Source organism: Bos taurus, chromosome 21 (assembly GCF_002263795.3).
Source record: "Bos taurus isolate L1 Dominette 01449 registration number 42190680 breed Hereford chromosome 21, ARS-UCD2.0, whole genome shotgun sequence".
In the NCBI taxonomy this organism is placed as follows: domain Eukaryota; kingdom Metazoa; phylum Chordata; class Mammalia; order Artiodactyla; family Bovidae; genus Bos; species Bos taurus.
In genome coordinates this window covers 40,404,031-40,416,801 of record NC_037348.1, presented here as the reverse complement: position 1 = coordinate 40,416,801, position 12,771 = coordinate 40,404,031, and the positions used below count along the sequence as shown (strand labels likewise).

Sequence of the window (12,771 nt, the reverse complement as noted above, 5' to 3'; positions counted from 1 at the left end):
CTCTTTGTTCACTTCTCAGGAAAGAATTCTGTGCTTGTTCTATTCTGTACTCCCAGTCTCCTTCCTTCCCTTCCTCTCTCAGTGAACCGCTTACATGCTCTAATAATATCCTAACTTTTGTCTTTACCACCTGACTAAAGTCCTTGATGTGTTGAGAATTTCGTCTCTTCTGTTTTTTTTTTTGTTGTTGTTACATGTTTCTTTGAATGTGTATTTGGCACATAATGGATGTCTATGTTTGTTGAATAAATGGATGGATGAATAATTTTATGTTTTTATTGAAATATAGTTGGTTAATAACTATACGTTAGTTGTATGGCACAGTGATTCAGTTATGTATACATATATATATATATATCTGTTCTTTTTCAGATTATTTTCCCTTATAGGTTACTGAAAAATATTGGGTATGGTTCTCTATGCTGTGTTGTAGATCCTTGTTTGGTTACGGGTAGGCGTTCCCTTCTCCAGGGGATGTTCACTTCTCCAGGGGATCTTCGCAACCCAGGGATTGAACCCAGGTCTTCAGCATTGCAGGTGGATTCTTTACCATCTGAACCACCAGGGAAGCCTAAGAATACTGGAGTGGGTAGCCTCTCCCTTACCCACTGGATCTTCCTGATCCAGTAATTGAACGAGGGTCTCCTGCATTGCAGGTGGATCTTTATCAGCTGAGCTGCTAAGGAAGCCCGTTTGATATATAGTAGTCTGTATATGTTAATACCAAACTTCTAATTGAACCCCCCTCTCTTTCTCCTTTGTAAGAAAACAAACTTACACCATAAGTTTGTGTTCTATGTCTGTGAGTTTACTCCTATTTTGTGTTTAAGTTCATTTCTCTATATATATTTTTAGATTTCATATATAAGTGATAGCACGTGATATTTTTCTTTCTTTATTTGGCTTACTTGACTTAGTATGATAATCTCTAGGTCCATCCATATGGCTGCAAATGGCAGTTTTGGATTCTTTTTTATGGCTGAGTAATATTCCAATGTATAAATATACTACACCTTCTTTATCCATTCATCTGTCCATGTATATTTAGGTTGCTTCTGTGTCTTGGCTATTGTAAATAGAGCTTTAATGAACATTTGGGTGCATGGATCTTTTTGAATTATAGTTTTCTCCAAATATATGTCCTAGAGTGGGATTGCCGGGTCATGTGGTAACTCTATTTTTAGTTTTTTAAGGAGCATCACACTGTTCTCCATAGTGGCTCTACCAATTTACATTCCCACCAACAGTGTAGAAGGGTTCCTTTTTCTCCACACCCTATTCAGTGTTCATTATTTTTACAGTTTTTGGTGATAGCCATTCTGACTGGTATGAGGTGATCTCTCTTTGTAGTTTTGATGTGCCTTTCTCTAGCAAATTAGCAATATTGATCATCTTTTAATGTGCCCTTTGGCCTTAAGAATGTTATATTATTCTTATATGCAAAACTTTCATATATGGAAAACCATATTTGCCATCTGTATCTTCAGAGTTCAAGAGGGTATAAAACTGTGGACCATGAATTGCAATAAAATTATTATCTCTTTTAATTTTGAAAAATGTTATAGCCTAATGTGTTGTTCATTGATATTGCTAATATTAGACTTGAAATATTAATACATTGGTACGCATTTGAAAATTTTTTATAAAACCTTATTACCTTGTTTTTTAGTTATTTTAAACTTGATATATTGCTTCATATTAAAAAAGAACTTTGCTGATTGAAAAATCTTACCAGCAAAAGCTACTGCTACACTTTTATACATTATACAAGCAGAATGTTGCATATAGTTTGAAAAACTACTTTTAATCCTAATGTCAGTAAATTATTTTTGTCTATAGCCCTGCAAAACTTAAAAAATGTATTTGTGGCAGAGAGACCTTTTACAATGTATTTGTGTACAGACTTTAAAGTACAAAGAAGATCACATATTGTTCTTTAACTGAGCATCACTTTTGAGTTGACCAAATTACCCAAAACATTTTAGGGTAGAAGTTGCCATTTGATGATCATCTCTGCAGATGATGCTCACATTGGAACTAGAAGGTCAACCATATGGAGAGGTTAAAAATAAAATCTGCTGGCCTTCAAAATCCTCTTATCAGCCACCTAACGGGGTCAGATGCTGACAATGATGCATCTGAGAGCAGTGAGTAAAGACAGATTGCAGAAGTTTCATTATTGTGAATTGTGTTCTCAATCTATTTAATTCTGCTTATCTTTGTTCCCAGTCTTGGTTTCTCTGAACTGTGCAAATCTCAGATGCAGCCCCAAAGGCCAGTAGTTTGTTACATATTCATGCATGAAATAAAGTATTCTATGATATGTCAATTGAATATACTACCAAATCAGAAAACAAGTGTTTTCCCCAAAGTAAGTTCCTTCTAAATGTAACAAAAAAGAGCTACTTTGTCATTAAAGTGAATGAATATTCATTTTTAGAACAGACATTATGTTTGGATCGTGTAAACATATGTCTGTTAGTGAAAGTGTAAGTCACAAAAATAAAATTTTATCTAAAGATAATATCTGGAAAAAAGCAATAAATATACACACTTTAAAATACTTCTCTTTTGAAATGCAAATCAAAACCACTATGAGGTACCATTTCACACCAGTCAGAATGGCTGCAATCCAAAAGTCTACAAATAATAAATGCTGGAGAGGGTGTGGAGAAAAGGGAACCCTCTTACACTGTTGGTGGGAATGCAAACTAGTACAGCCACTATGGAGAACAGTGTGGAGATTCCTTAAAAAAATGGAAATAGAACTGCCTTATGATCCAGCAACCCCACTGCTGGGCATACACACTGAGGAAACCAGAAGGGAAAGAGACACGTGTACCCCAATGTTCATCGCAGCACTGTTTATAATAGCCAAGACATGGAAGCAACCTAGATGTCCATCAGCAGATGAATGGATAAGAAAGCTGTGGTACATATACACAATGGAGTATTACTCAGCCATTAAAAAGAATACATTTGAATCAGTTCTAATGAGGTGGATGAAACTGGAGCCTATTATACAGAGTGAAGTAAGCCAGAAGGAAAAACATAAATACAGTATTCTAACGCATATATATGGAATTTAGAAAGATGGTAACAATAACCCTGTGTACGAGACAGCAAAAGAGACACTGATGTATAGAACAGTCTTATGGACTCTATGGGAGAGGGAGAGGGTGGGAAGATTTGGGAGAATGACATTGTAACATGTAAAATATCATGTAAGAAACGAGTTGCCAGTCCAGGTTCGATGCACGATACTGGATGCTTGGGGCTAGTGCACTGGGACGACCCAGAGGGATGGTATGGGGAGGGAGGAGGGAGGAGGGTTCAGGATGGGGAACACATGTATACCTGTGGTGGATTCATTTTGATGTTTGGCAAAACTAATACAATTATGTAAAGTTTAAAAATAAAATAAAATTTAAAAAAAAAAAAAAGTAAAAGCAAGCAAAAAAAAAAAATAAATAAATAAAATACTTCTCTTTTATGTAAGCCTTTCCATCTTTGGTTTTAATGATTGTAATATTTATTTCCTGCTATTAAAAGAAACTGGTGACCATGTTCATAATAGTGTTTCTCACAATAGCCAAGAGGTGGAAGCAACACAAGTGTCCATTAATGGATTAATGAATAAATAAAACATGAAATATACATACAGTAATATATTATTCAAGTGTAAGTTGAAATTATGACATGTATTATAAAATGAATGAACTGTTATGCTAGGTTTAAATATGTGAGTCACAGAAAAATAAATACTGCATTATATGAGATATTGAGATTTGTTAAGTTCATTGGTTTCCAGAGGCTGGAGAAATGGGAAATAGAGAATTGTGTAATGGATACAGAGTTTTAGATATGCATGATGAAAAAGTTTAGGCAGTTGAATATACCTAACCCTACTGATCTGTACAGTAAAATAGTTAATGGTACCATCTTAAAAATGGGATGATAAATTTTATATTATGTATATTACCATAATAAAAGCAGAGAAACTATATAGAACATACAATTTTATACCAAAGCTTATTTATTTTTAATCCTAATTGTTTCTACAGAATAAATGCCTAGGATTGGTCTTTGAGCCCCTAACAGGATTATGATACGCTACATGATTACAAATCAAATAGAAGTATACAATAGATATAGTAAATTATTATTTGTAGAATAATTTAAAGCTGACTAAAGTACTGAAATCACTATGTCCAAATATGTATTTAAAAGAGATTCCTTGGTTTTATAGTTATCAATTCATAATTTTGAAACATGAATTTATTCAAATATTTATTGAGTGTTTATTATAATGCCAGAGACTAAGCTGGACTCAGATATACAGTGTTAGTAAGTCTGGTCCTCAAGGAGTGTAAAGTCAATTGCAGTGGAGTAGAGGGAGAGTTTACAAATAAACAGAAAATTACAGTAAAGTACCATGAAGATTATGAAAGGAGTAAATAAAGAGTGAAGTGGGAAAAGGTAGGAAGTTTTGGGATTCCAGAGTTTCTGTTCTGGGGCTTCAGGGGAAACTTTATGGAAGAAGCAATAGTTCAGTTCAGTGAGAACTGGAAGTTAATTAGGTGAAATGGTTGGAGGAGAAATTGGAGTGCACAGTAAGGGCAGAGGCCTTGTGGGCTGAGAAAGCATCTTCCTGTTTTCCTGGGATAGTCTTTTAGTCCTGGAGTCCTATTTGGATTGTTCCTTTTCACTCTCCCAAGTCCAGTTTCAGTGGTCTGCCTGCAGGTCTTAGGGAACCTGGCATCCTAACTGGGAGGAGTTTACTTTGCTTGAAACATTAAGTTTCGTGGTGGGGATAGAAGAGACACCTTAGAAGTTATGTAGTGAAGATATATGTCACCTTTTACATGATTCTCATGACATTGAGGAACCACACAAGATTTTCATAGAGGAGAAGAATATAAAAAGAGATGTATTTACTTGAGAAACTTAAGTCTGGCTGCATTGATGAGAAGAGATCAGAATGGAACAAGAGGCACTGCCGTCCCTTATTAAGTACAGTACCATGGGGTAGTAACTGACACTGGTGGTGGGCATGGGCATAGAAAAGAGTGAATGAATTCCAGAGCTATTCAAAAGCTGGCTTCCACAAGAGTTAAGAACACTGCATGTGATTTTGTGTGCTTGTGTGTGTGTGGGTGTGCTGTATGGCAGGGTGGGGAGGGAAAAGCAAAAATGGCATAATGTCTTGGAGTACTGAGTGATGGAACAGTTCACCGTGGTAAGGACATAAAAGGAAGGGGAAGTTTTGGGAAACCACGTGCATTTCACCGTGGTCGTGAAGGGGAGAAATAAGCCTAGTGAGAGTCCATGGATTGGACTAGAGAAGTCTAAAATGTGGAACTAGAGGACAAAATTAAAAAATTAATGAAGGATGAACAGCCCAGAACCAAACCTAACCAAACAAACAACAACAGCAATAATGAAAACCCCCGAAACAAACAAATGGCTGAATTGTCAGGAGTGGGTCAGAGAGCAAGGAGGAAAACCTAGTATATCATTTGATGATACCCAGGAGCAAGGTGTTTTTCGAATGAGGCCAGGTCAGTGGGCATGTCAGGGAAGAATTTGGCAGGGGGTGATGGTTCTGGACGGAGTTCTTTGTGAAGACGTTTTAGGAGTCCTGTGGGGCCCAGGCCAAACTGAAAGGAGTTGCGGAGATAGATCAGAAGTGGAGGCTAAACAAAAAAAGAAGAAATTGAGGCTGTGAGTGAAGACAACTGTTTTAGTAATTTTCACTAAAAGAGGAGGAGAATAGCATAGGAAGAATTATACTGGAGAGGATGTAATAATGCAATTTTATATTTATTAAGTGCTTTATTGTGGTAAAATGAACATAAATTTACCACTTAAATCATTTTCAAGTGTAGAATTTAGTGTTATTAAGTACATTCATGATGTTGAATGTACCACTAATTCCAGAACTTTTTCATCACCCTAAACAGAATCTCCACTCATTAATTAAGCAGTAACTCTCTGTTCCCGCCTCCCTATTTCTAATTTTTGGTCTCTGTGAATTTACCTATTCTAGGTATTTCATAAAAGTGGAAGCATAAGATGTTCTTGAGTGTCTGGTTTATTTCACTTAGCATATATGTTTTAAAGGCTTATCTAGGTTGTCCCATATTATCAGAACTTCATTCCAGTTTATAGTTGCATGATACCCCATTATAATATATATATATATATATGCCACAGTTTGGTTATACACTTGTCCATGGACACTTGGGTTGTTTCTCCCTTGTGGCTGTTGTAAGTAATACTGCTGTGAGCATGGATGTACAGGTATCTGAGTTACTGTTCTTTTGGGTATATGCCTAGGAGTGGAATTCTGGGTCATAAGGTAATTCTGTGTTTAACTTTATGAAGAGCTGCCTAACAGTTTTCCACAGTGACTGCAGCATTTTACATTTTCACCAGCAATGTGTCAAGGTTCCAGTTTTTCCACAGTATTGCAAGCACTTGTTACTTTCTATTTTGCATATGACTCCTGGAAATTAATAATGATAATTCATCCTATCACCCTGGCTTTGTGAACCTTCCCCTGCAAAAAAAAAAAAAAAATCTGTGAAGCATTATCTCTGTGTTATACACGTGAAAACTTAGATTTCAGAAAGTTCAGAGGTTTGCCTAACATATTTGCATTACTTCTATCAGAATAAAAATCTTTACAGCTATAAGGACAATATACATATCATATTCAGGATTGTTTTTTATTTTTCCTCTCCATGAACATCAGCTATAACTTGAAGCTGAAATGTGTGTGACAAAGCAGTTAGTCTGTGCAAGATACATGAAGCTTTTATTGTATATATTACCAAGCAATGAAATATATATGATGAAACTATTAAACCTGTAGCAAGTAAATCTTAATAATATGTAAAATAACTTCACGAATTCAATTGGAGAATGAAGAGCTTCCACTTTGTGTGGTCTTCAGACTCTCTTGAACAACACACCATTGGTGAAAACAAATTGAATCACATATTCTACATAGCTATATTAATAAATGCATATATTATAAATTAAAAACTATACATATTTTATAAAGATAGGAATAAAGTTAATATGAAATTATTTAATAAGAACATATTCTTTACTACATTCTCTACACTGGTTTTTCTTGCATATTTCTGGGTTATACATAAGGTTCTCCCTTACATGTGTGTATTACTGATTAAAAAGTGGCTAACAGCCATTTTGTATGATATGTTCAGGCACTTTTAAAAACAAACATTTAAAAGTCTCTTGTACGGGAAGGATATTACTTACATCAATTCACAAATGCATATTGGTTATGTATTATGTACAAAATATTTTTGAAAATGTCATGATCTGCTTTGCTATCCTCAAAATATTCAGTACAGCAATGAAGGCTGTTTTTCTAAATCAGTAACCTCTTATAAAATCTAATTTTAACTTAATACATAGCTAAAGTTTCAAAAGCTTGTCCTTGAGGAAATGCCTCTAATTATAAGAGAAAAATAGTATAAGCAACATCAAATTTACTTGTGAAGCAATATTTTGCCTTCATTTTAACTTGTATGTAAATTATTTTTGAAAACGTGAACAAGTGATAATTTAAGTCATGTAGTCATTTGTGCTGATGCTTTGACATTTTGAAGAAAAACACAAATACAGAAAATCTAATAAAATGCTAAGGGGAACTAGCAAATGACTCTTTGTTATCTCTGGAAAACAACATCTAAATACATATATTGTTTTTCATAGCCTAAATTTACTTGATTGTGTTTTCGTTTTGATTGCTTTGGTATATTGATTTGCTCCAAGGCAGCTATCAAATAGAAATATTCCAAAAGGAAGGAAATAAAAGGAAGATACTTGGTGTGGAGACAGTATTTTTTGAGTCAGGTCAGTCGGATGTTTTCCTTATGGTTATAGTAATTATTTAAGAAGATTTGAAATGTATTTTTGTGGTTACATTTTAAGTATATTTTAAAGGTTTTTCCTGAATAGTGTGTTTTTGTTTCTTTGTTTGAATTTCCTCACCTGAAACAGTGTCAGAATCAAATTTTCAATGTCAGAATGTGTAAACTTTTTCCCTCAGCGGCTCCTGAAAATCTAATAGCTAAATAGAGGTGACTGAATAGCTAAATTCCTGAGACTGATGAGTGAGAATAAAAACATCATGGGAACAGTTTATCGGTGAATATTGGTATTATTTAGAAGCTAAGTCATGTCCTACTCTCTGCGACACCATCAACTGTAGCCCGCCAGGCTCCTCCGCCCCTGGCGGATTTCCCAGGCAAGAATACTGGACTGGGTTACCATTTCCTTCTCCAGAAGATCTTTCTGATTCAGGGATCGAACCCACATTTCCTGCATTGGCAGGTGAATTCTTCATCAGTAAGCCCAGGGGAGCCCATCAGTGAATAAAACTACTGTTATATTAGGTCTGGGATAAGCAAAAGATGACAGTTTTCTGTTTGTGCAGAAGAGTGAAGATCACACTTTCTAAGTGTGTTTCCTATATTTTATGTACCTTATTCAACCTTATTTTACCACGATTAGTAGATGGTAATTTGGACCAAGAGCTTTACTGTCTCATGCGTACTGCTTTGATTGTTATCATCTCTTTTGGAAAATAGGTTAATTTATGTTATACATAAGGACTCAGACCTAGAAACAAACATTTGGCAAATAAGTCAGGTAAGAGTGTTCATGACTCTTTGAAATGATGATACCGATGATGCTGATAAGAGTAGCTAACATTTATTAAGGATTGACTGGACCTTGCTTTGCTAAGCACTTTGCATGTATTATCTCATTTAGCCCTTAGAATTTTGCATATGTTAATGATCTCACTACACCCTGAGCTACATACTCTCTCTTCTTTTATAGATGAGGAAGCTGAGACATGGTGAGGACAAATCACTTGTTCAAGGTCACCTATTTAAGGACAGAATCAACATGAGAACTTGGGCTTTCTGACTGCAGAGCCTGAGTCAACTATACTTTGTTTCCTGTGATTCTGGCAACATTTTTTGGCAGATGGTAATCACAGAAGTTGCTTAAAGTCACAACTTTTATGTACTCTTTTTTTTTTTTTCTAAAGCCAAATTTTGTAGCTTTTATTCCCCCCAAATTATATTATCACTTTCGTAGCTTTGAAGAGGAAGGTGTGAAAATTCGAAATGTTATCTATTCTCATATAATTTCTTACTTTGCACGGAGAGCATACCGTACTCAGATCTAAATGTCATTACCGATTGTTTCTCACACTTAACGGAAGGGAAAGTATATGCTCAGTTTTGAGCAGAGGCTCCCTTGTAGGAGTGCGACAGTCCTCAGCAAAGTTCTGGCACTTGTGTTTGGCAAAACATCCTGGGCAGATGAGTGAATCATATGGCAGGAGTACTGCTACTCGAAAAGGTGCATTAATATGAATATTAGCACCTTGAAGTGTTTGTGAAATAACCTTAATGGAAGGACTAGAATATTGACAAAACATTTTTTTAAAAATTACACTTCATTTACTGGTTAAAGATATAGACAAAGAGTAATATATTGCAGAAGTCTGTGATGATTCAATTCCAAGTTGTATGTGATGTCTGTAATTATATTTTAGAGGAATATTAAGTAATATGGATGTGATATCTGATTCTTAAACATCATCACTACACTGAATTCTAAATATAATCCATCTATAACCATATTTAAACAACAGATATTACTATGTGGAAAGCAATGACTTAGATGTAATAAGAAAAATTGGGAATTTCCAATGTAACTGATTTCAAAATAATTTTTATCATTTCTTCAGGGAATATTAAGGCAAATGAAAGGGATTTTTTAATAAGGTATATAGTTCAGATGCAGTTTTCCTCTTCAGAATTCAATTATTGCCACAGTCTATGAAAGACAAACATTTGTGGACTATGGCAGCAATCTGTTGGGTGTTTCAATCTATTTTGAGCTGAAATTGATTAGCACTTTATGAAAAGTGTACAGAAAATTGCCATGCTTATCAAGGCAAATCAAGCCATAATTCTGCCTTTTTTTTTTGTACACCTGCAGCTATGAATATTTTTTGGTGGATACATTGAGATGTACTCAAGAATATACATATTGGACTGCATATCATGCAATTTATTCGGATCTTACTGACAGTTTGCAAACAAAAACTCAAAACAAGATGCAACTGTGTACAGCTCCCGAACTGTAGGTTCTGATTTTGGCAGCAATGAATGCACGAGGAAAGGGGCTGCAGCTGAAGAGGAGGTGTGCTTTTTGCTCATCTTACTGTGAAATATAATCTGGGCAGTTGTTTAATGGATTTTATGAAATATGGAGGAAATCTAAAGGGTTTTACCTGATTGCCTTTTTTTTGTTTCACCTTGGAAATAATGAAAAGTTAAAATATTTCACTGTTGATGACTGTAATGACAGGAGTTCCTCATATTCAAAGAAAGTTAAGAGTGAGGAAATGGAGTGAGCAACAATGATGAGCTTCATATTTTGAGAAGAAGAGCCCTCTTGGTTGGTAATACCTTCAAAGAAAAACAGGTATCAGGCCAAAAGAAAAGGAGGGACACCATGAATTACATTGAATTCTGTTAGATAGAGAGCGCCACCTGGGAAGCCCATATAGTTTTTTTAATCATATGGACTTTCCAACATTATCATATGGATTTTCAACATCTAGTCTGAAGGCAATGGCAAGCCACTCCAGTACTCTTGCCTATAAAATCCCATGGATGGAGGAGCCTGGTAGGCTGCAGTCCATGGGGTCCTGCAAGTCGGACGCGACTGAGTGACTTCACTTTCACTTTTCACTTTCACACAATGGAGAAGGCAATGGCAACCCACTCCAATGTTCTTGCCTGGAGAATCCCAGGGATGGGGGAGCCTGGTGGGCTACCGTCTATGGGGTTGCACAGAGTCAGACACGACTGAAGTGACTTAGCGGCAGCAGCAGCAGTCTCTAAGGGGTTGGGTGTTTAGATGTTTCCAGTGTTTTTGTAATTAATGATAATAATTTTTGTCATCATCAACATTAACACAATATAAAATTCACATAATACTTGGTTTTGGCATCCGTTACCTCTCTCTAGTTTCAAAGTATTGTCATCACTTCAAAGTAAGACCCCTTAGCCAGTAAAAGGTATTTTTCTATCAGCCTCAGCCTACCTTCCCATCATTGTTTCCAGTTCCCTCAAAATTAAACTCAGGTCTTATCAGGACCCAAACCAGAGTTGTAAATTCCTGCCCTATCACCTTTGTTAACTGCATTCACTTTTCAATTTCTCTTCATTTTTTTCAAGCCCAAGTCAGTTGTCATCTCCTTTGTGAAACTTCTCTGATCGACTAAGCTTATTAAATTGTCTCTCTTATGAAAGCTCTTGGCACACATATCTGTACAGTTTATTTGGCCCATTTTTTCATCTTAGCCAATAATGCCTGTTTAGTAGCATGTGTTGCCCATAAATTATATTGAAAACAATGTCTTGTTTTGCTGGAGTGGTATCTTGGTATCTTATCTATTGTGTATCCTCTGATGATTATCTTAGTACATGGCGCAACAGAAGTGCACAGTAAATTCTTGTCAAAATGAATTAAAATTTAGTTTTGTTCCCTTACAGATCTTAGCATATTGCTTAGCACATAGTAGAACACCAACAAATATTTGCTGATTGATTTTAACATATTTGTGCTTTTATCTAATTCTCTGTCTTGAGGTTACAAGTCCTGAATAACTAACAGATTTATAATAAAAGTATGTACTCTTATTTATGTGACCTTATTTAAGAGATTCGTATTCCTTTTTAGGGGCTTCCAGGTGACTCCATGGTAAATAATGCAGGCAATGTAGGAGACACAGGTTAGATCCCTGGGTCAGGAAGATCCCCTGGAGAAGGAAATGGGAACCCACTCCAGTATTCTTGCTGGAAAATGCCATGGATAGAGGAGCTTGGCGAGCTATAGTAGGTGGGGTTGCAAAGAGTTAGACACGACTGAGCATGCACGCACATTCCTTTTTAGATATTTCCTTCTTTCTTTCCTTTCTTCCTTCCTTTGAGTTTGGCCTTAATCCTTCTATGTGTGATGTTTATTTGCACATGGCAAATTCCAAATGTGGGATTCTGAAATGTAGGATTATGTTTTTGCTTTTGTTTTCATATTGGTACTGATGGCTAATAACTTTGGAGAGCTTGTGGGTGACTTGTGGGTCCTTTTTGGCTATTTTATCTGATATCTCAACTCATTTTACAAGAGTAATAAATTATATGATTCTTTGTTAATGTATTTGCTTTGCACTTGTGTCCATATCAATTAGCTTCCATAAGTTGAGTGCATGTTTCCATAGGAACTAGAAATAATAAATTGGTATTACTATGCTGAGTTTCATTGTTCCATGAAAACCTTTGCAAAACAAGAGAATGTGAATCTATGTGCTAAGTAAGCTATCTGTTTTACTTTTAAAAATGATGCACACTTTTGAAAAGCTCAACTGTACTCCAAGAAAATGTCTTTTTCTTTATTACTTCTGAGGAAAAAAATTGTACTAAGAACTGATGATGTTTCATCTCCTTTTCCCCCTCTTCTATGATTCCATGAAAAAACAAAAGGAAAAAAATGCAGTGAAGATCAGATTCAGAGCTAGATCTCTCAAAGTGCACCTGCATGTATTAATATTTCTGATAGACTTGTTTTACAGAATAAGGGCCACCATAGTTTTTATTGTTCTTCAGTTCAGTTCAGTTCAGTCGCTCAGTTGTGTCTGGCTCTTTG

At 35.5% G+C, this 12,771-nt stretch overlaps 1 protein-coding gene and 1 long non-coding RNA gene across 3 annotated transcripts in view; both read left to right on the top strand.

Moving 5' to 3' along the window:
* PRKD1 (protein kinase D1) overlaps positions 1-12,771 on the top strand; it is a 347,146-nt gene that overhangs the window by 44,127 nt on the left and 290,248 nt on the right. The window lies entirely within an intron of this gene.
* LOC132343367 (uncharacterized) overlaps positions 1-12,771 on the top strand; it is a 131,685-nt gene that overhangs the window by 17,590 nt on the left and 101,324 nt on the right. The window contains exon 1 of the long non-coding RNA XR_009492173.1: positions 1-12,771. This exon is cut by the window's left edge and continues 17,590 nt beyond it; it is cut by the window's right edge and continues 57,196 nt beyond it. This is a non-coding gene — a long non-coding RNA (uncharacterized lncRNA).